We start from the raw sequence: 25,013 nt of genomic DNA, 5'->3' as shown, positions 1-25,013 counted from the left end.
AAAATAGAAGTGACCTCATTTGGAACCGGTCAGGCGTGTAAGAAACATCTGACTATACACTGGAAGCGACACACAGAGTGATTACAGCACTCATCCCAAAAGTGGGAGCAGTGCTTTCACGGCTACACTCTGGAATCAGAGTCATGCTTTTTGCACATAGGTCTCCATCTTCTCTCTCTAAAGCGCCTATAGATTGGGTACAGGTTTATCATCTCTGACATTTTCACAGGCACAAATTTCTCTATGCCTTCCATAGTACAGGAAATTTTATGAGCTTGTGAAAATGTTCACAGCAGGATTTTTTTCCCCTATGTCCAGCTACAGAGAGGAAATCAGAAACCAGAAATGCCAGCTAGGTCCAGGCTACACAGATGGGTTTGTCTGATGTGGGTTTCTGTCTGCTTGGACTTAACATCAAATTTATGTCCTTAGGCCACTCAAATCTGTCAGTGTTAACTAATACTCCCTGTCACTTCACCTTAGATTTGAATCCCTGACCTTCCTCTGAAAGGCTGTGTGTCTTACTGCCAATGCCACCTCCCTCTAGTTTCTCTTCCTACAGCTGCAAGTTGAAATAACTTGTTTATTTAACTATCCCTGCACCCCTCAATTTCAAACATGACAGAGAAATCTATGCTCATAGAAATCCTGGTATCTATATAGCACTGGCTAACCAGCTGGCAAGCACCGACTGCTATTAGACATCGGTCTTCAATCACCTCCAAAATATGCATTAGAAAGACCCTATATTCATTCAGCCTCCACAACCCTGTCACCGCATGCAACAACAGTTTAATGAAATCTTGTGTCATACTAAAATTATTACTGCTGTTCTATTTTGTATTTAATTTCATATCTGTTTGTGTTTAAATAAATATAATTTCTCCTTCAGGCATTGTTCTCAGAGGCTCCCATTCTAATTTTATTCAGGTTTGTGCCTTTAACTTTCAAAATTAAACACAATGGTTATCACAGTAGTACACAAAACTGATTATATGTCCAGGATTAATAAGCCTGAATAGCATATTTAGTCAAGAACATATCAGGGCTGTAGCTGCTTAATTATTTTAATGGCTCAATGTTAAAAGAAACTCATTCTAGCCTTTAAATAACCTTCTGACAAGACTGCACACAGAGGATTAGGGGCCTGAGGAACAAGATTCTCCTAACGCATCCACTCCAGTCCTTGTTTTACCCTTAAGGAGATTTTATAGTAATGAGGAAAACTGTGTCAGGAATGAACTTGGCTCAGCCTACACAGAGGCACTACGCATCCTGTTCAGTAGGATTTGTTGGATTACACAGAATCACAGAATCCCAAGGGTTGGAAGGGACCTAAAAAGATCATCTAGTCCAACCCCCCAAATTGTTGTCAGATGTAACTGCCCAAAAATTCTGGTTCATATGTTAATCATCTGAATGCATTCAGCAATTCTTATTCTCATGTTAGTGGATTTAATAACATAACAATTTCAGAATAATTCATAGGAATCTGTAGTTTTCTCTAAACTCTTCTCTTCCCACTGATGTCTTTTAAAATTTACTACTGACTTTCCAGGCCATTCTTGGATGCTTCATTCCTGTTGAAAGAAAATAAGACGCTCAAAGGTTGGCCAGCATTCTTATGTCCATTACATTCTTCTCAAGAGACTGCAGCCTTTATGCATACAGTTCCCTTTTTATCCACATAAGAAAGGGACAGACCAAAAAGGAATGTGAGCCACTGGTTGGTTGAAAGGTAGTAACATTAGAAGGCATTTTAATTACGGCTTTGAAAAATGCTGATTGCTAAATAAGGCCAGGACAAGCCCGGAATGAACATTTATTTGACTGGTCTTCCTGACCAGCTGTAAGCAAAAGTGTTCACCTGGATTTTTCATGTTACAAATGAAACAAAATGCAAATTGGTCTATTACTAAGCGAAAGAAAAGGCAAATGCTAGTCCTGCCATATAGAAATCCCTCAGCTTGGTAGGGTAACTTACTTGAACAGCAGCTGTCAGACACACTCTTGGAAAAAGGTGCTCCAAAGAACAGGTCCTCTGCAATGCATATGGGCCTAAAACAAGTAAGCTGCATGCTCATTTCTGAAACCACCTACACTCACGTAACCCAGAGTGCAGTTGCAGATCTCATTAATAATTAACATTTACTCTTCTCAGCTGCAGAATGCTTAACACTAACACTGCTACCATAATTACACCATCATAATTGTAACTGAGGCACACATAAAGCAGAAAGACACAGAACTAAAATATTTCTAGGACTTAGCCTACAAACTTTGCAATCTAATAAGCAACCTTACAATTAGTTTCCATTCCACAACTGATTCGGAGTTATTCTACATTTGCCAGTAAACACGCCTTTCAAGAAAATGCTAGCTAATGTTTTATTTCCTAAAAAAGACATGAGGAAATAAGTTAGTAGAAATGGTAAAGAAGGAGGGTTGACTCCAATTCAAGTATGTCACCAGAACTGCCGATGACTTGTTGCCAGTATCATCAAATCAGCTTAGGTTTGAGAGGAAGAAATTTATTTGAACTGCTGCCTGGGAACAGATATTAGCTGGTGCTGTTGTAACATGTCCTGTGTTCTAAGCATGTCACCAGCAAAGTACAATTGAGTACCAGAAGTTCAGAAAAGACACAAAAACACTTACAAAGTGCTCTCTGGCCTCAACAGTTATCTCTGCCTCTCAAGCTACAGCAGATTCTTGTACTAAGGACACAATCTCTCCAAATTACCCCAAGGAAACACTGAGAAACAAAACCAGGGCTGAAAACCAGGCTGTAAATGTACTGCAGAAAAGATTTAAAGTGGTTTATGAGACACCTGAGTTTCCTCTGGAAAGAACGACAAAGCACAAAAAAAGCTCAAGGTACATTGAGCAGGAACTGCACTGGCAAAGGATGGGCATTAAACAGGTGTCTTATGTAATAAAACCAGTTGTGCTAGAGATGTCAATGATTTGCCATCACAGGGTTGTCTTGGCATCCCCACACAATACCTTCACTGTAGCGCCCGGAGACCTTCCTTTGCTCGCTCTCCAGGCTATCTTGATCAGCAGTTGTACCCATATATCCACACTGGGTTTCACAAGCAAGAAAAGCGTTAAGTATCAGGTTGTAATTTAAATCTTCCTCCCATCCTCCCCACTCTCACTTTTTAAAGTTCTGGGTGGGATCTGGATCCCAGCACAACTGACAGGGTTCCCCTCACAGGCGCGAGGGGTCAGCTACCTCGAGTGGGTCACAGTGGCTACCAGGCAAACCAAAAGAGAGAGCATTTCTCTCCTCAAGATATTCCTCTCCTCTCCCACTGCCCAGATCAGGCCGGATCAGAGCAAATTTATCTAAAAGATAGGAAAAAGGATACTCATAGGATGGAGGGGAGAGGGCAACCTTCATTCAGCAACCAGACAGTGAAAATGAGACATGCATAGACTTCATCACATTCCTGGAAAGCTACTCTTATCATCCAATTTCAGTCTTTCCTTCTGCCTCTCCAATATTCAACTCCAATCCCCTCTCAATTAATTCAGCCCCAAGAGCCTATTTATTGACAGCCTGACCACTGCAGAGGGGTACGCAGAGAAGAAAACAAGAAAACACTTCATAAAGCACCATCCATCCTCAGAACTTCATAATGGGCCATACATCTTCAGATATAACTTATGCATGCATTCTGGCCAGAATATGTAACAGTTCAAGCACCCTTAAATGTCCCACAAGTTATTAAATTTTTAGTTTTCAGAATCTAATCTCAGATCATCAAAGACTTAAATCAGCAACAGTTTATATATAAAATGAGATGCACATGTTTTTCAATATGAGAAAGTGCATGCATATACAAAATACAATAGAGTGTTACAAGATTAAAGTTCATTTAGCATGACATTTGTAGCAAATTCCTTTTCTGAAGTAACATTGCAGAACTCAGAATTATACCAAAACCAGAGAAGTACATTTTTTTATATTCAAGGGGAAATACTGATGGTGAGATTATCAAGGCCAGTTATAACAATGTGTTAAAGTAAAACAAAGAATCTACCCTCAATGTTTCTGCATTTGCTTTTGCCAAGTGTTTGCCTTCCTGCTAAATCCAGGACCTTTCTCGTAAGCCCATAATTTTCCATAAGCCACAATTTACTAGATATGAAATCAGAGTTCTTGACTCCAGACTACCATCATACATTTTTTAAAGCGTTTTCTTTATGCCAATCAGCCACAGCAAGGAAAATGCTTTTCCAAGGCTCTCAATAGAAGGGAAATTACTAAGTATATTACTGTCATATTAGGCATATTTAATAGTGATCATATGATCGGTGGTCAAAATTCCTGTGAACATATACCTGCATTTTGTTTAGATACAGGAGGCAAAAGACCTTTTGAACACAAATTTTGAACACAAATGTTTTTAATCCAGACAACACATGATGTCAGAGACATCCGAAGAAATTAATGTGAGCTAAAAATATGTTACTCCCAGTTCTCCTTCCCACATGATCTGCAGGGTCTGGACTGCAGAGTCTGGGGGGGGCGTGTGTGGGGTGTGTGTGTGTGTGCTTCTTTTTGTTCTTTTCACTAACTGAACCTGCAACCAAGGACAGAGTTTCCCAGAAGTCACCACCACATCTGAAAAACTTCCATGGTGTTTAGTGACGTGTCCAGCACCCCTGTACGTACTCTCCCTCTCCCTATCACAGTAGGAAATCACTTGTTGATTAAAAAGCACTGTTTGCATATGTTACACTGATTTTAAGCAACGCAAAAGATGTGTGCTTTATGTCTGCAGGGGACAATGATTGGATTTGGTGCAGTATGGGGTTTGACTGATTCCCAAGAAAGCTGGAGACAATATAGGCAGACAATATGCTCATTTCTCTCAAAATGAAGATGCTTATTATGACAGACTGCAAGTTTTGCCAAAGAAGCATGAGTGTCTACAGAGAATGTCTCCAAGCAATATTCTGTGGGCAGCAGGTTAGTAAACAAGGAACATGGTCTGATGTCTTTTTTCTGCAAGGGTCATATATTACTAATTAAGTTGCAGTATTTTTTTAATTGCTTGTATATATTTACTGAAAAAGAAATCAAAGCAGTTTTCAGTGTAAAGGGCTTTGGCAGTGCAACCTGCACCCTTTATATGTGAAAGTACTAGTTGAGTTGATTAGTTGGAACAAGTTAACCATTAAGACATTGTGTATGCCTGTTAGTTTGGTTTGAAGTTTCTCCTCTCCCAGTGCTTGCTGGAAGGATGCGTCTCATACAGCATTCAGAGCAACTGAGCACTAGCCACATACCTAAATTGTGCAATAGATGGCACCCTGAATAACATCTACATCAAAGTAAGAATAGGTAAATTGTGACAGATACAGAAAAATAAGCAAAAGCACAAAGGGGACAGTGCTAACAGATTACAAAATAAACATTTGAGTAAAACATCTACAAGAACCTAAAACATTTTCCTCAGGACTAGAGTGGGTGAGGGTGGGAGCCCCTTCATTTTTATGAAAGAGGATGCATAAGACAACTAGTGAATAATACATTCAGGACATCAGTGCAAGTAATAACATTCATATCAACAGAGAGGGAAAGCAGAGAAGGACACAGCTTTTTTCTCATGGCTTTTATGGAAGCCATAAGGAAACTCTGACCCTGTATAAAAGACTTTGAAGCTGGATATAAGCCTTCTCTGCAGCAGCCAAGAAACAATTTGTTGGATCTTGTCTAAACACTTACAGTTAACACACATTAAATATAGTTTTGATTAGTCTGGCTGCATCCATGTAAGCCAAGCAATGGTTACAGTATTTATTATTTCTTTTTGTTTATACAGCATGCTTCATGCATTAACTTTCCATGTAAATAGCCAGCAATTAGGAATCATGTCCAGCAAATGCCCTCAAATTTCCAGTATCCTCATGATGTAACACTTCTTAGACAGCAGACAGTCAATTCATCTCTCTTTTCCACGAGACATGTAGATGTAAATACAGCTACAAACTGCCTTTAAAAGAATTGCATTATAGCTTTCACATAACTCAGCAAAGTGCATCCAGTTTGGACAAGTCACTGTTAACATTACCCTGAAATGCAGAACACTTTGCCTTGAGAGTCGGATTTTACAACACCACGGAACACCTGAAGGAGCCTTAAACACTGGTCACCAAAATGAACATTGGAAGAAGATAAGATGATTTCAGAAGGTGGAAGACATAATCTCCAGAGAGCTGCTGAAAAGAATCCAGGCTAGGTTCAATTTCCATCAAAACAGAAGAGATCAAAGGATTGGATGAGCAAGAGGAAAACATACTACTATACATTATGAATACCAAAGAAACACCAAAGATGCACAAGGCTCTGAGTGCAAGGCCAGCAGAAGTTCAGTCAGTTCCAGCAGTGCCTTGAAAAGACAACTGCAATGGAGTTTTCCGCCAGAAGCTGTGTAATTTCTGTCACTGCTACCTTTGGCTTGTTCACTATCTACTACTTGAATGGGCCATTATCAACTGAAAATCATCACTCTCTTGCAGGCTGCACATGCAGATATTTTAGAAACTACTTTCTTTCTCCTTTGTGCTTTTCTCCCCAGCTTCCCAGGTCACAGAAACAAACCCACAGTAAGTAAGTGAAAACCTCCCTCACTAGATCTGACATGCTTCTGTCATGTTCACTGAAAAGGTTTGGCCCTATCCTCTTGACACCTGCCCTTAAGATTTTGGTATGCAATGATAAGATCCCCTCTCAAGTCTTCTCTTCCCCAGGCTAAACAGGTCCAGCTCTCTCTGCCTTTCCTCATGGGAGCAATGCTCCAGTCCCCTAATCATCTTCCTTGCCTTCCAATGGACCCTCTCCATAGTTCTCTTTCTTGAACTGGGGAGCCCAGAACTGAACACAATACTCCAGATGCGGTCCCACCAGGGCAGCATGGAAAGGAAAGGTAACCTCCCTCAACCTGCTGGCCACACTCTTCCTGATGTACCCAGGATACCACTGGTCTTCTTGGCCACAAGGGCACATTGCTGGCTCATGGACAACTTGTTGTCCACCAGGACTCCCAGGTCCTTTTCTGCATATCTGCTTTCCAGCAGATCAACCCCTAACTGGTGTGTGAGGTTATTTCTTCCTAGGTATAGGACCCTACACTTGGCTGAATTTCATTAGGTTCCTCTCTGCCCAGCTCTCTAGCCTGTCTAGGTCTTGATGAATGGCACAGCCTGTGCTGCCAATATTCATATACTGGAATTTGTTTTGCCTTTTTAAGTAGAAGCTTGTTTAATGAGATAGTGGATCTAACAAAAATAGACTAAAAACTCAGGGGAGAGAGTCAATGAAATATGACATCCAACTTTCCTCCTTGTCAGTATTTTGCAGCATTTGAATCATTTCAAACACAGACCAAGGTAACTCAGGGGACTAAGTGATCAGGCATTCTGTAGGCAGCTAGATGTCTCTCCCATGAAGCTTTTCAAGATACTCCATCTAAATATTCCCTACTTAGTTTATCTCAAGCAATTATTCACACTATGTGCAGACATTTTGTCCTCCTCCCCCACCAACCCACTCACTTCAGAAATACAGAATTATTCTACAATCATTCTCCCCTGTCATTCCCCATTCTGTGCCTACACTTCGTGTTCATTCCACTGAATTCAATACTATTCCTTTGCAGGACTGAAAACTGAAAGCTATATACGGACTTCCATATAAAGTCCCACCTAAGAGACCTAAATTTCAACAATTCCTTGCCACTGCATTATGTGGTGGTGTGGCAGCTCTAGGAAATTTTATTCCAGAAAATCCGTATATTAATCTGGGAAAAAAACCCCAACATTGAAAGGAATTACATGTTCTTGAGAATATTAGTCATAGAAAGGGATATAAAGATACTATATACAGAAAATTTAAAGATAAATGCAGCCATCAAGAACAACGTATCTGAAGAGGAGAGTCTGTGAGAGCACAAGAAGGCCAACTGGCAGACACCTCTAGGACCTACATGAGCCTGCAAGAAATACAGGCAAAGAACTGACTTCGGTTTCAGAAGAGCTGAATAGTTAAAGAGATTCAAATCTATTACTTGCCATTTCTTATTTGTCATTCCCTGTCAGGATTTTAAAAACTTGTGTCTCTTCTCTCTCACTATCCTCTGAAGTCATTCCTGTTTTAATTTGTAGAGCACATACCGTGATTCACACCTCTCAACACCCTTTTTCGTTACCTCCCCTTTGTATTTTCCTTTTCTCTGACATTCCTAATTCTTCAGTTAAACATGTCAGAGTAAAAGGATTTATCTTTCTACTGCCCAACCATGTCACTCCCCATGCCCCAAAATCCTCTTAGTGTGTTTAATCCCTCAGCTTCCCCCACTTTTTTCAAACAGTTTTCTGTACTTGCTCTAAACTTCTGGTACTTTTATTTCAAAATCTCTATTTCCAAACTTGTTACAAAGCAGTATTTTAATTGCTCCCTATGTGTCATCCATTTAACCCTTCTTTAATCTCTACGTTTCAGCTGTAAAATCTCTGGGAGCGCAACTACCCTGTTATTCTGTTTGAGTGCCCTGAAAACCTGGGATACTATGGACACAACTACAGCTATCTGAACATCACAGAATTAGGAGGGTAATCATACTATTTGTTCTAGCTAAGAACACCATTCAATCTCCTTTTCCTATTATTGGACTATAAATTTAGCAGGTACCAAATATTCCCACAGGCAGTAACTGCATGTGGATAACTATCTGGGTTGCCAGAGCTGGACACCTCACCCCAGAGTTTTCAGTGCCTGCAAAACTCCACCCCTCTACCAGCACAGATTATACCTTTTCAGCAAATGAACTAAAGCCAAAGCAATAACTCCATTTCATTCATTCCTGTAGAACATCTACTCAGCTTCAGGCTACCAGTCCTTAGTGCAAGATTCTCAGTGACCTGAACCTAAAAACCAGCAAGGATGACGAAAGCCGGCAGGCAGTGCTGTGGCACAGTCGCAGCTGGTGTAGCACACGGGACAACAGAACAATTGAGGTTGCAGGTTTTGCCACCACCAACATTCAGCGTGGTAGAACATTTACATGGTACAGGTTAAAATACCACTAACCCCTTCAATAAGACTGAAAGTAATCCAACAGGACCACTTTCAGAAAAAATACTTTCTCTTAAAAAAAGCCTTAAGTGCCTGACCCAGCAAATGCAAAGCAATTTTGGTCCCCACATTTGATTTTGAAGTAGCAAAGAGTACAAAGCTTTTTATTATTATCTACTGTAATTAACACTATAAACATTTATCATAATGAATAGGCAAATAACACAGCTCTAAACATTATCTACTAGTACTGTTCATTTTCTGTTTCAATGGAAATTTGCATGAGGTAAAAAATACTCATTGTCAAGTGTATTTCCAAAAGACACAATCTGGAATGAATGAATATGCAAATTTCACATAGATACAGTTACATCTTAAGTCTAGATTTAGAGGTGGCATCCATCACATTTTTAAAGTTGCCAATTTTTCTATCCCCTTCTTCAGCCCTGCTGTTGAGTAAATATCAAACTTTAAAATGGATTCTCAAGAACATTTTATCCCATCTAATGAAAATATGTTAAGCATTTAAACCTATCGTGAACCCTACAGGATTTGTGGCAGTAATATCTTCCAGGTAAAACACTACAATTTAACTAAATAGTGTCAAAATGCTATTAATTAATATTGATCAGATATGTTTCCTTACAAGTTCGCTGCATGTGCAACTGATACAGTATTAATGTTAAAGACATTACCTGTTTTCTCTCCAGAAATCTCTTTACCCAAGGTCACATAGTGTCAGTTCCTCATAAATTTGACTTGCAATTATATAGCCTATTTAAATAGTTTGATTGAAACTTTACCGAGATCCTAATCGAAGAATTAATGACTTTTGTAGCTCAGCAATAAGAATTCTGAGTTAATAACAGACTACTTCAGCACAGTTTCTAACATAGAATCATAGAATAGTTAGGGTTGGAAAGGACCTCAAGATCATCTAGTTCCAACATACTTTTAACAACGTTGAAAGCAACAGTTCATTTCTATTCTCTCCTTTTTCCTTAAGTCTCCTAAATAGTTTTACAAGCACAAGCTACTGGAAATAATTTTGGAATAAGAATTTCCTAAGTGTTTATTTGTAAGGATATTTGCTAATAATTCTGCAGTCTAAAGCTTTATTCCATTACAGTTCCCTTCAAATGCACAGAAAACTGAACAACAAAAGAAAGGGCTTGCCGCCTCCTAAAATCATTCTGCTTTGCCCACTTCATATCATGGCATCTGCATTTCTGTCACTTTGTTTTTAATTCTTTATAAACAATTTATAGAAACAGAGGAGTTCCCATGATCAGATTTTTAGATATAGGTACAATCTTTTCCCCCTGCTTAAGCCCTGTATTATACAAACTGCAATCCTCTCACCCAATTTTTAAAGCATGATTGTTGTCCATTGTAAGACATCATAGAAAGAAGCCAGTATGGTTCAGATGATAAAGCTCCTGCATGGATGACACAGTGAAAGCTAAGCCAGATTCTTCTGCCTGGTTTTTGCTTATAAAAATATCACACTTAATTAAGGGGCTTTTTTTAATTTTCTGACTGAGCGTAACATTGGCAAAAACAAATCAAGCACCAGTCAAAACAAATAATCCCTTTGATTTACTCTTCTGACGACTCTAACTGGTTGAGTGTAATTCATTCTTGAAAGAATTTCTCTCCCCATATCCCACACTGCGAGCAGCTTTTCAGCCCTGTGAACAAAGTGAAGTGGTCTCTGGTTTTCAGGGGGAGGCTCAGTGATGTGGAGAACTTTGGCAGGGCTACAAAGACTCAGGCAGAATGGAGGCAGTCTAAACAGATACGGCTGTTTGGTTTCTCTGCCGGAGCTGCTGAACACAGAAGTAAACTGTATGAGCCCTGTTTGCTCGCTCAAAGTATCACAAAAAGCACAGCTCATGATTAAGTCCATTTTTTACTGACAAAAACGTGCTCAGAAACCCCTTAAACAAGAAGCATGGACAAATGTTCAGTATTCTGTACATACAAAAGAACATAGCTGAGATTGCTAAAAGCTTAGAGGACACGTGATCAGCACAAAGGACACAAACCAAATCAGGAAATTAAAACCTAGAACACCTCTGGTTGTTTTGCCTGGAAAAATGCAGGCAGAAGGACCATTCTATATTAGGCACTTCATAGGAATCTTGAAACACTTGACCTATATCCCTGTCAGAGAACACAGTTTATTTAGAATACACAGAGAATACACTTTTTTTTTTTTCTGGGAGGAAATATAAATAAGGATCAAAAGACTCTTTAAACCCAGTCTGATGGTCCACGTATAAGGCTGTCTGTCATGGAGTAACGGAAGTGCTGCTTCCTCAGCATTTACTTCAGTTCTCCCTGCTTCATGAAGACACTGCCAGTGCTGTGGGCTTCCATGAACTAAAATTGGAGCAGACTGGGTATAACTATACTGCTGCATCTGGGTCTTGATGCATCTCTACTTGGCCTTGTTCCCCCTGCTGCTCAGTTTCACAGAGTACAGGTTCAATGTTATGAGCAGACTTGCTGTCATAGCATGGCAGGGTAGGCAAGAGCATACTAAGGCAGTTCCAGTACTAAAAGTGTGTGAATAAAAAGAAGGGATGCATTTCTCCACACCATCACTTGTGGCATCTTAATAGATCTAGTGCTCCACAATGTTCAAATTTTATTTGATATCCCAAGTCTCCCCCTCCTAAGCCACAGTAAAATGTCTTATTCCATAAAAGAGTATACATTAGCTTGTCAAGTAGAGAAAGCACAGTTCAAAATATTTAATTTTGCTGTTAAAACCTTTTCTTGGTTTTTCATGATTTTTTTAGTAGTTCAGTTACAGCTAAAGTGATTCGCACCAAGTTACTAAACCAGTAATTTATTAATCACTCTGTCCAGCCTAGTAACTGCTGCACAAACTGCACTAAATAAAAGTCACAAACTCTTTTTCCCTTGAGCAATTTTCCCTGGATACACAACAATCCATTTACAGCATGCAGAAATTAGCTAGTGAAAGGATTATAACAATTTCTTTTATCTTTAGAGGAGTTGCAGTTCCTGAGTGTAGTATCACTGGAAGCCTCTTTCATATATACCTCTGAACAAGACAGTAAATCAAAAGTACCAAATCTACCTTCAGTTGTAGTATTTTTCATTCTTAGAAGACACGGCAAAAAGCAGTGTCACTACTTTCAAAAGACGTCTCTATATATAGTTGAATACTGAGACCATGTTCAGTTAATCTAAAATAATGCAGAAAATAAACTGCACGGGTTACCAGTGGAAGAGCTAAGGGAAAAAACACAGGCTGCAACAAACAGCAAGTGAATCTCTTTGATGTAGTTACTGCATCTTTTTCTCCACACAGCCTCTGGAATAAATAGTTGTATAAACCTTAATCAAAAATGGAGTTTGCAGATATAATTTTGGTTATTAGACATAATTTAGATTAAAATCTCTACTAAGAAACTCAGATGGATTAGAATGTCAAGGAAAAATGAGTTGCTCTGAAGTTACTGTTTTCTAAATACATGCTCTGGTCCATTCCCAGCTCTGACAACATACACTGAATATCTTCCTGATTAGATTGCCAAGAACAATGTAACTCCATACCCAAGTATGTCAGATATACATTATTTCTGCACTGTCACACCCAGAAACAAAGCACCTTACACAGCAAAAACTTCCCCCAAAGTTTTCCAACTCCTCTTGGAACGAGCAGGTTTAAGTGAACAAAGATTCCTATTTCAGTACAAAACATGCATTTCCAGCCAAAGATTTTTTCTCAAAAGTATGCAAGCCAGGCTGTGTAACACAAAACTTTCAGCAATCAAAACCAGCATTCAGCATATACAGCTTTTTTATTATTATTTATTTATTAAAAATAAATTTAGACTAACTTTTCCTTGGTACTTAAGATCCCCCTCATCTTTGTACCAACACATTCCCATAATATGAAAAATAGAAATCTCTTCCTCCCAGCACTCCTCCTTGAGACTGTAAGTGAAAAAAGTAACCTTATTCACTCAGAGACATGCTTGGTTGAGACAAGGAAGACGCAAGCAGAAGGGAAATTCAAAATCCTAATTGCTGGATATGAAGTCTTTTTTTTCTTTCCTTTGGGAGAATCCGCTTCTTCAGCTGTATTCATTTCCTCTGGCAGTTGTCTCCTACCTGTCCACTGGCAGACAAGCAAACTGTAAAGATTTTGAAAAGTACATCTAAAAAGGGACAGTGGATTCATGTAGAGCATTGAAATTAAGGTACTAACATCAGATCTTGATTCTGGATTCATCAGAAAGCTACTGCAGTCGGCAGAACCCTGGGATGGGAGCTCAGCACTCAGGCTGCTGCTGTTCGGTATTCCCTGAGTCTTTGAAAAGCTGCTTAATTTCTAGCAAAAGAAATAAAGAAAAGATACAGCTCATCATGAGTCATGGAGCTGGCCTACTGCATCTTTTGGCAAACTAAGCTTAAACCAGTGTTTACTAGCATCATGAATATTTAGGCACCCACAAGGACTATGAAATCCAAGAGGATCCCCAGGCAAAGGAATGACTTCATTTGAGAGCAGAGCTTGTATGCCTGGATTGAAGACTGAGGTTTCTTTTACTTAATGGGTAAACCATGTATGAACCCTCACTGACAGGGCTCTTCTGGGGTTTATGTCACCATGGACATACGTTTCTCTGCATGGGGAAATACAAATGTCAGACTCCTCCCCAGTGATTTTTATTTCCAAGTCTTTGATCAGTCCAGATGTTAGTGGTAGGAAGAAAACAATGTCTCCTCAAATGCTTCTGCAGCCCAGATACAAACAGAAAACTTCAACTAGATACCATTTTCATTCTTCTTAACCTGAGTTCACCTACTAGCCCATCTACTGAGGGGAAGGCCTAAATGTTCAAGGATTCACAGAGCTAGTGCCCCTTAATCAGGTAGAACCTGCTACTCCCAAAGTCTGATCTTTCCCTGACATTTAAAACATGAAGGGACTAAAACCTAACACCAGATCCATCCTCAGCTGTCTTTTTTTTTTTTTTAATCAAACCTAGATAGATAAAAAATTTGTTATTCATAGCTGTAGTATCAGAGTAGCCCTGGCTACAGAAACAACCATAGAATATCTATTAATTCTTATAACAAGTACATGTTAAAACCCCACTGGCAGTGTATCATTCTGCAGGATGAGTATCCGTCATATAATGTTTGTCTCTTAACCTATTACAAGGGGATTAAAACACACATTGGAATGTCTTCTAAAAAGCTTGTTTGGTTTGGGTTGGTTTTTTTCTGGAGAAACGGTGCTTACAGATGCACACGGTGCTGTAAGTCTATGGCACAGAAAGTTAGTCAAAGGAAGCTGCCTTTCTCTGGAACAGCAGGTCAGTGGAAGCCCCTAAGTACGTCTTCATTAGAGAGAGAAGTACTAGGTTCGCGGGTTCTTCACAACACCATTTTCTCCCACCAGAACTCTCCTCTGTCAAGTTAACCTTCACCTGACTGTTCTTCATTCATGATCTCATCTAAGCACAAGATCAATATAATCTTGTCGCATTGCTATAGAAATATGTGGTAAGGAAGAAAGAATATGCAGACATCCACGTTATTAGTGCTTGAGTCCATGTTGTCTTAACAGTTCACCCCACAATTCTCTGAGGTTGTTGAAAAGCAAGAGGAGAGAACTGAAAGACAGGAATTTCATCACTTACGGGGACCACTTCAGGAAGTACTCAAAGCATTTTATCAGAGAACTCAGGAAGCCATAAATGTTGTTTCTCTTTTAACCATTAACATTACAACATGTTGATATTCTAGACTAGACACCAACTATGCCAATTCTAGAAGGTTAAATTCTGTCAGATATGCTTATAGTAGCCTTTGAGTAGTCCCTCTGTGGCTTCGCATGGGAATGAGAAGTTTGAGACAGAACAGCAGTTTGCACATTCAGTTTCTTCGGAGTTGCTTTAATGCATAAATACCTGAAGGAGAAACTACTCTCTGAATACTTCTCTCTCCCATTTCCTTTCAACAAGTAAATCAAAAATGAGGTAACAATACTGAGTAAAAGAGGCAACCTGCTGTAGGTCACCCTGAACTCAAAAGCAGTTACTTCAAATCTATAATTGAAATAAACCTGCCTCATATGGCAAGCACTGCATGAATTACATCAAATGGTCAATTGAACAAGAAAAATCTCTTTAGAAGCAATCGGTGACAAACACCGATCTCCGACTACATTCAGTTTTCCCTAGGACTTTCCCTTACAGAGTCAGAACTCCCCAGCCCAAACCAACAACCCTAGGAAAGGTGAATTCACCATGCGTGCAGGCTCTCAGCTGGGGAATGGTAGAGCAGGCATACAGTTAAAACATCACAAAACCAAATCAGGCTGACAGCAAGAAACAGAATGGGTATTTCAGTGCAGCTGTTTGTGAAAAAATATGCTCCTGGCCCACAAAATGACAGCCCGTTCATGGCTGCACCAAAGACCCACAGAGGTCACAATCTTGAGAGCTGCAGAGCACTTCTTTCCTCTTCCCAAAACTGCAGCCTGCCCACCAGCTGACTCATTTTGTCAACCATCAAAAAGGTTTCCATCATTTGGTACTCTGCAAGCCACAATGCAGGAATCTGGCTGTAGCACACAGCTAAACAATTCTTCCTGCACTTAATTTCAAACAAATGGGAGAAGGAGGGAAGAAAAGACTATCCAACACCACTTCAAAAAGGGACTGCATTAAGCCAGATGGTACGGACTGTGTCTGGGGGAAGGCTGATGGTTTATAGGATGTGAGGGGAAGGGAGCTAGAACTTTGGCATCCCCACCAATGCAAACTTAGCACTGCAGCGCATTACCTGTCGTGTGGGTTGTGTTCCAGGGGTGAAGGCTGTACCTCCAGGTCGAAGACTAAAACAAAAGGTCACATCATGGTATCTTGAATTCACATTTGCTGCATTTTTGTAAATTTATGATAGGTAGGTTACCTACAGAGTGTTTTTATTCATCACAATTAAATATATTTGTGCCGTTTATTACACCTCTGAAAAAGTGACACAGAATTATCTGATTCCTTTACTTACAGTTTGAATAAATTTTGCTATCCATGCTACCATTCTTCCTTCATTTTTCTTCTTTCCAAAAAGCATTAAAACAGAAAGTATAAAACACTCGGGGGAAAAAAAGACTAGTTACTCTCAGATCCCTTTTCCAAGGTTCAAAGATTGTGATAAACATTTTAGATTTATCACTTTTTAAACTATTGATTTTATATACTGATACACGTATCCACCCAATTCCAATTTCACCTGCAGAACAAAATCGTTAAAGATGTATGCTTGTTAAACCAGTACCAGAAAACAATCTTATTTTCTTCTGGAGGCAAAGGTTTAATTAAACCTGAGACACTGCAGAGAAAATGAAGAGAGCTCCGGAAAAATGGAAGTTCTTCCCAGGACTGTCTAAAGAACCTTGGATAAACTAAGGTTTCTTACTGACAGTGGGTCAGCTTTACAGCAGTTGCACAGCATTATGCTAATTGCTTCAGATAAAACATTTCTGTGAATTATCATCTCACAGAGTTTATAACTGCAGCTGGTTTACCAAGGAAGAAGAGGGCAAAGATGTCTTATTCTATACCACAGAAGATGGATGCTTTCAGTCACATGATGGGAAAGCCACCATATTACCTACTGTCACTCGCATCCCAGGTCAGTGTTGCATCCATGCAGCAACAGGCTGTATATACTCAACATGATGCAGATAATCCCTTGATCACTTGTTCTGCTGGGTTCAACATCCCAGTTTAAAATTGGTATTAGCAATTATGATCCACATTACAATTAAATATGTGGTTTCAGACAAGGGAAAAGAAAAAACAAACAAAAAAAAGATCAATTCTCTACTTCAAAGATTCAACAGAGATTTTAAAGCACTCAAAGAAGCCAAATGAATTGATTGAAGATATGTTAATATATTTTTGCACTACCCTGAGAGAAGAAACCCTTATCTCCTAAGATACACATTTAAATGAAAGTGCAATTATAGACAGAGATTCTTTCAAACCACTAAAACTGTATTTTTACCATCTTTCTTTGTACAAACATGTTCTTGAAGCATCACCCTTCAGTTCCCCAACTTGTGGATCTGTCTAAAACATGCCTGCTCACAGGACAGGACAGCTCTTCGAAGGAAAAGCTGGATGTCATCTCATTACTTTTATGCCACAATTTGTGTCCCTAAGTACCTGACAACTGTGTATGCCAGGGACATAGTGTACATTCAATTTCTGCTTCCTAAAGAAAGCAGATCACATTTCACCCAGATGAACATTGATGGTACCTATGAATTTGCCAAAATTATTCTGAATTGCAACCACATTCTTCATTCCCTCACTCTGGTCCAGCCATCACCAGATTCAGAAGGTCACACTGAAGTGCGACTGAGAACATCCCCTGAGTTCTTCTTAATTCACAGAAAAACCTGTTACAGATAAATGAAAATGGAAGGAATTTGTGTTAGCCATTGCAGACTCAGTGCAACAAATAATCTAAAGCATTCTGAAAGGCTTGCTGGGTATTTTGCTGGGGCAGCGAGGGCTCTAGAAGGAAATTGTGTGCGTAGCAAAGTCCACAGATTAAAAAATATAAAGTTTATATATTTTCATATCACCTATAATATTATCATTACCAATTTCGTTGAAATTTAACCAACCTACCAAAGCCATCTTATTTATATTTCTTTATACTTAGCTGTATCTCTTTCATGAAGCTCAGCATTTAAATTTGTCTAGGCAATTTTAAATTAAACTACCAAATTAATCAATGAAAAAGTAAATGCACCATACTTAGTGGGTAAGGGTGCAATCCAATTATTTTGTCAAGCTTATTTGAAGGTTAGAAACTCTAATGAATGAGAAAAAATTGTCATTGGGCTTGCTATAAATAGGCTTTTAAACTATAACCTATTTATATGCACAGCTGCAGTCTTCCAGAAAGACTTGCAGAACAACTTGCAGAACGTGTTAAGAGACAGTCAAATAAAGTATCATTTATCTGAACAATAATTCCAGCTAAGTGAATAGATCCCTGAAGCACTTTAGCATATAAATTGAGGTCAGTGGACTTCAAGCAGAAGTGAAGAACTTGGAAATCCAAGATTTCAGATTTACAATGCCAAGAAACAAAATCATACAAGCAGAACAGACCATGAGCCTGTACTATCTGCTTGTAAGATAAGACAGAGAGGAACATACTTGGCAACAGTTCAAGATCTTGTTTTCCCTTTCCTTCACAAAGAATAATGCGACCTCAGGTCCGCTTCCTGATTATTTGAAAGGGGAAAGAAGAGAATAGACAACATCATGTTTTATATCTCAGTAATCATTCTCCTGGCAAGAAGCTGGATGACAGACATTTCCCATTTGGAATGGTAGAATATGCTCTACTCTGCAGAGCAGTACGCCGTTGAAGGTGGTGTCCTAAAACTATCATATACACACATATATATATATATTACACCAACAAATTCCATTACAGTGGAGGAATATTATTTCAAGAAATACCTTCTCCCAGAAGCAACACATTAAACATGGGACATGGAGAGGATGAGAAAAATCGTTGTCCAGTTGACATCAATGAATGCAGAAACTAAGCACAATGATCATTAGACTAGGCATACATTTATAAAGTAAAGCTCAGAATTTTAAGTGATACAGAAATACTTAGACAGCATTAATATCCTTCTCTGATGAGGTAAAATATTTAAAATACAAGGAAAATCTTACTCCTATTTGCTTATATGCACTCTAGGAAAAAACACACTGATTTGGTAGAATTTCTAAAGCAGTATGATTTACAGACTATTTCATCTTACATCATTCTATTATTCCATTCACCCTGTATGTGATAATGTATGCATGACTAGATGAAATGGGATGTATTTTTTTTCTGAGGAATTTATACCATTGTACATTGTTCTTGAGACTAATATTTCACAATGATAGCTGCAAATTCAAACACAGTGATAAAAATCAGATGTCAACAGACTATATAACACCAGAAGATGCATTTTAGTTGATTTTTGTTCAAATTTATAAAATGGTCTATGGAATAAATGACAGCATAAAAACTAGTGTGAAAAGCAAATGCAGGCTGTGCATACATTTCAGCATGTATAAAGCAGCAAACCTAAGGAACCTATAGAACAAAATACATTTTCTGTTAAACATCCTGAAATATGTTCTTTTTTTTCTTTGCAACTTCAGTAAAGAAGAAATGGGATCTCAGTCCTAAACACATAAACCAGTTTACTTTTCTGACAAGTACTATTAAAAAGAGTTAACATGTAAACTAGGAATTTGTCAAAAATTTACATTTACCTGTTACAATGAATTACAATTGTATTTGTGTACAATGAAATTCCAGATAACTTACACATTGCATCATAATATATTGTTCATATAAGTACTGATAAATACTGGAGAAACTCTATGAACAAATCTCATTCTTTGATTTAATTAAGATTTATGCCTGCAAGCCTCACAAGATCTTTAACATTTTATTAACAATCATTTTGGAAAATTGTACTTGTATGATGTGCACTACAGTGTATTTTGCTTTGCCAAACCATAATAAATACTTTTGCATTATTGTGACTACTTTTACAATAAAGCTATAGTGGCAATGTGCAAGGCTTTTAAGGTCTCAGAAGCCTAGGGGACTCTCATGCTGACAAAGCTCTACAAAAAACTACGTACAATGGTATAAAAAAACCTCAAACAACAAATTACATCAACATTTTGAATTATGAAAAAAAACCCAAGCTCTTGAGACTAGTTCTTAAAGACTATGCCAACTGTGGTCAGCTTATGGTTTTCACCATCACTCCCGAACCCTTGTTCTCACAAAGCAACAATACAATGTGTGAAACCCTAACAAGTTGACCCACAGCTTTACAGCTGGTTCAGTGTTTCTCAAGAATAATGTGTCTCTGCCCACCAAAAACATGAACTCTGCTAGATGCTCTGCTACATCCTTGAGTAACTATCTCTCTCAGTTGCTGCAACCACACATTGCTTAGAATAATACCTCTCCTGTCGGAATCTTGGTGTGACTGGGCAGACCAAGCTCTTTCCCCCTTTCACCTCAGCCCCAACCTGCCCATTTCACTGCTTTTAGCATTTTCACTCCATTACCAAAGTTAGTTCCATCCACCACTTCAAATCTCATTGTTAGATCTTCCTCTGTATTAGTCCTTTGAGTGGTAACCTCTGAATCTGTGTCAAACAGCCCTCTACACCCAGCCCACCCACTCTTAGACATGCAGTGTTCGATTAGACATGTAATTTTTTTAGCACTGTACTCATCACTAGGACAAGAACTATCTTGGTCATCCTCCTTCTGTTGTACAAGGTCAAGCATAAAGTATGCACCCAACAAATACAAACATACTACTGTGCTATTTGACTACTTCTGTAGTGAACAGCTGTTTTTAAGCTAATCCTTGATGCTTGACAGTAGCATTTCTGGCCATCTACTTATTCATAATGAGAAGTACGATATCGTTTCTTTCCTCCTCCTCAATACTGCAATTTCTTCATGCCTCAGGCAGTTATCACATCTGCCCAGTTTAGGATTACCGTTTAGATACTCTTGCGTACCAGAATGTAAGAAGGGTGCGGTGCAATTTGAGAGGATAACTTTTCCAATCTGGAGGAAATAAAGCTTTCATAACCGTTATGTAAACCCTATGTGTATTTGCAAATTATTACTGAAATAAAATCCCACGGGAATTCTTTAAAGTGCTGTGTGGGAGTAGAGACAAAAGAATGGGTGGGAAGAAAAAGTATTACAGTGTATCTGCTTATACTCACATCACCAAAAGCACTACGAAACCGTGTGCCCAGATAAATCTGCTGCCCAACAGAACAAGCACCCTAGATGTCACTTTTCAATTTCTTGTCTCACAATTTAGTTGACTGCATTTTATGAAGCAGAGGATTTAAAACTTGAGCAAATGATCTCAAGAGTAATGCACGGAGCAAAGGTCTAGCAAGTAGCTCTGGGCAGATCCCAGTCTGGATTCAAAAAACAAAAGGGGTTGGGATAGGCATGCAGCTTGTCATGTATATGATAATACCTGTGTCCAAGCTTAGGGGGAAGGCAAAAAGCACACTGAGCTTGCATCAAGACAATCCAAATGGAACATGAATAGCAGGGTGACAGCAGCACTGAATTCCTTCAAACTTCACTTGGCTGTACTGAGAAAGGCCACCTAGATGTCCTCATCCCTTGTCACTGTCACCCTGGTGCTGCAATACCCTAGGATATCACTGGTCACAGTTGCATGCAGTCAGTTGAGTTAGCACTCTAAGAAGGTCGTGCTCCCTCTGACCAGACATCAATGTCAACCAAAGCTAATACATTTTTCCTTCATACTGCAATAGCTCATATGCAGCGACAGCTACTGTGCCTCAGCTGGCAAGAGGAGGACCCTTTCAAAGAGCTGTTGGCTTGCCTGCATCCAGTGAAGCACACTTTGGCTCTGCTCTGGCATCCCCAGGCTGAGACACACAGCAACTTCAGGTGCCTCCAAGATCAGCAGAGCCTGCTATCACCCTGGAACTCTCCTCCACTCTCAGATGCCCATTTATAGATACTGTCTAGTCATCCTGGAACTGTCTGAACATCAGCAAGGTCACATCACACTGGTGAACCTGACTGATGCCTTCCAGAAAAAACTCATCAGGAAAATAATTTTTTTAAAGATCTAATTTGGTTTGAACCTCTCTTCCACGTACACACATTAACTGGTTCCACCAACATTTCAGACACACCTTCTAAGTAGCGCAATGCTTTTTAACTGCTGCCCCTTTCTGACATCAAAACCACCTATGTACAAATGACCTTCAAGATGTATTTGTGCACACCCAGATACTGAGGTTTCCAAAAAAACATGCCTAATTCAGGGTGCATCCATCATTCAGATTCAGAAGTCGAACTATTGCCAAGTTCTCCCTAGCAGAATTGAATGCTTTCAGTCAGCTCTTGGGTTTTAAATTGGCAGTTCAAGTTTTATATTTGCCAAGCTTTACACCATAAAATTTAGCATGTACTTCAGTCTTAAAATTTGTTAGGCCTTCTGGCAGTTAAAAAAAAAAGTTTTTAAAATGGTCAAGTTACAAAGAAAATTTTTCCTCTATATCAGTTTCATATTCATTTCACTGTTTTCATCACGACCTCTGCTTAAGAACAAATGATGGCAATATTTCCACTCCCGCAAGGCACACCATAAAAATCCCACCCCCAATTAATAGTACAAAGTCCCATTACTAATAAAACACACACACAGAGGGTACTACTTCTTTCAGCAAATATTGATACAAAAACTTGAAAGAAAATGCATTTCCTAACAGTGCCAATGTTCCTTCTTCATAATTTCTTCTTCTTTCCCATCAGTTCACTATCATGAACTAATGGGCTTGCACTCTCAAAACCCAATCTCCATAATTATCTCTTAAACTCTAAGATCAGCTTACAGTCACAGGAGAGGGGCTCAGAGACTGCACTTTCAAACCCTTCAACATCTTGGAATGAATAGCAAAACAATCCACATGGAGAAAATGCGATAATGGAGCCACAACGTGATGGCACCAGGCTCTTAAAACATTTCTACTCAAAGCTCTATTGTATGCATGATTTAGTTTGAGCAGAGGGATATCTGGAAGCCACATCAAAGGGCTAATGGATAGACATTTTGTTAACATATGTAGAACTGGTGCCAGGCCATAAAACAACATTGTACTGAGTATTACACATCTTCAGAGAAGGCCTTTTTTTTTCCCTTTCTTTTTTTCCCTGGGGTTGGGGATTTTTTTTGGTCTACAAATTATTTCTTCCCTTATGTGCATGAACGCCTCACAGACTCAGAAGCCTGGACAATTTTCGTGTTCTCTTGTTCCCTGGAGCCTTGCCCAGTATCACAAATTCCGAGAGAGGGCTGATTTTTGAAATAGGGAAAGGAAGAAGAACAAAAAAGTAAATAAGCTGCTGTTTCCTTCGTAGCACAGGTTCTGTTACATCAATCACAGACTGGTGAAGAACTTCACAGTTTATTACCTTAGCATCTCTGTTTCTCAGGTCACCCCTAGGAATGCTACTTTCAAAGTGCTGTCCAAACTTGGCTCAGAGCTACAGTATATTCTTCAATGGTCTTTTATGCCTGTGGTGTTCAAACTAGAGTCACTTTTCAAATAGTACATTTTGTAGATATGGCACTCCAGAAAAACAGGAGGCAAATCAGCTGTGTAGAGTGAAACAGCTCTTCAGGATTCCAAAAAAGCCACTTAGGAGCTCCTCTGTTTCATTCTACAGTATTCATGCTAGATCACAGAATAATGAGCAACCATTAAATTTGTGTGCTTTGTAGGGCACTTAGGAAACAGTTTTCCCATCATTTAGTAGCTGTAAAATAAATGAAACAACACCGCACACCAAGAAATACAAGGTACAGAAAGACGCTGAAAGTCAGGATATAGGAGAGCTGTACCTTTATCCACTTTGATACCTTTTCAGTTATTCAGGTATTTTGTGGTTCTGTGCTTGTCACATTAGGTGCATTGAAGCTGCAATAACAACAAGCAGCTGCTATTTACAGCATTTCCCCAGAGATGGGAACGGCTGCTTCTGCACTTTAAGACCCAACCATGTTACATCTGTATTAAAATGAGAAGACAAACATGTCCTACTGCCAGCTCTGCCTGAATTTCAAATGAAAACCACATTAGTTAACTTGTAAATTTCTCAGTCAGTCAGTCTCCAGTGTCAGCTTACATAGTTTAAATAAAATATCTCACCAGCACAGTGGACTCACTGGAGCGGGTACAGAGAAGGGCAACAAATCTGGTGAGGGGCCTGGAGCACAAGCCTTAGGAGAAACAGTTCCCTTTTTGAGGGAACTGGGGCTGTTTAGCCTGGAGAAGAGAAGGCTCATGGAGGACCTTATCTCTCCCTACAACTACATGAAAGGAGGGTGGAATGAGAGGATGGCTGGTCTCTTTCCCTAAGTAGGGCCACGAGGATGATCAGGGGACTGGAGCACCTCCAGTATGAAGACAGGCTGAGAAAGTTGGGGCTGTTCAGCCTGGAGAAGAGAAGGCTGCGTGGGGACCTAATAGCAGCCTTCCAGTATCTTGAAGGGGGCCTATAAGGATGCTGGGGAGGGACTTTTCATCAGGGACTGTAGTGACAGGAAAAGGGGTAATGGGTTCAAACTTAAACAGGGGAAGTTTAGATTGGATATAAGGGAGAAGTTCTTTACTGTAAGGCTGGTGAGGTACTGGAATTGGTTGCTCAGGGAGGTTGTGAATGCTCCATCCCTGGCAGTGTTCAAGGCCAGGTTGGACGAAGCCTTGGGTGGCATGGTTTAGTGTGAGGTGTCCCTGCCCATGGCAGGCAGGTTGGGACTAGATGATCCTGAGGTCCTTTCCAACCCTAACTATTCTGTGATTCCAAGTAACAAGTGATAGGACAAGAGGAAATGGTCTCAAGCTGCCCCAGGGGAGCTTTACACTGGATATTAGGAAAAACATCTTCACCAAGAGGGTGATCAGGTGTTGGAACAGGCTGCCCAGGGAAATGCTTGTATCACCCTTCGGCTCAACTGTCAGCAATCATACAGGCTTAAATATGTTAAGTCCCACAACCCACAGGTTTTCCACTCTCACTGCGGTCCTAAGCACCATGAGAACGGGATCCAGTCATAGCATGTTTGGTCCCACTGCTTTCTATGTGTTTATATGAAGAAAAGCTTGATTATGAACTCATTATCTTATAGACACAGGCTCTCCTCATTTGGATACCTACAGGTATTCAGGCCTCAGCAGGCACTAAGTGAGGACCTTGGGACTGACAGGATGGTGGATGTCTCTGCTTAGAACATGCAGTC

General features: G+C 39.5%; 1 protein-coding gene and 1 long non-coding RNA gene across 9 annotated transcripts in view; both read right to left on the bottom strand.

Annotated features, from left to right (window-relative positions):
* Positions 1–25,013, bottom strand: part of CPQ (carboxypeptidase Q) — a 199,817-nt gene that overhangs the window by 102,985 nt on the left and 71,819 nt on the right. The window lies entirely within an intron of this gene.
* LOC136008844 (uncharacterized) lies at positions 11,047–17,191 on the bottom strand. Its single transcript, XR_010610255.1, has 3 exons — positions 15,926–17,191; positions 13,338–13,460; positions 11,047–13,247 (listed from the first exon to the last, which is right to left on the bottom strand). It is a non-coding gene; the product is annotated as an uncharacterized LOC136008844 (long non-coding RNA).

Source organism: Lathamus discolor, chromosome 2 (genome assembly GCF_037157495.1).
Source record: "Lathamus discolor isolate bLatDis1 chromosome 2, bLatDis1.hap1, whole genome shotgun sequence".
Lineage (NCBI taxonomy): Eukaryota > Metazoa > Chordata > Aves > Psittaciformes > Psittacidae > Lathamus > Lathamus discolor.
Note: the sequence above shows the minus strand (reverse complement) of the source record. Positions and strands in the feature narration are given on the sequence as shown.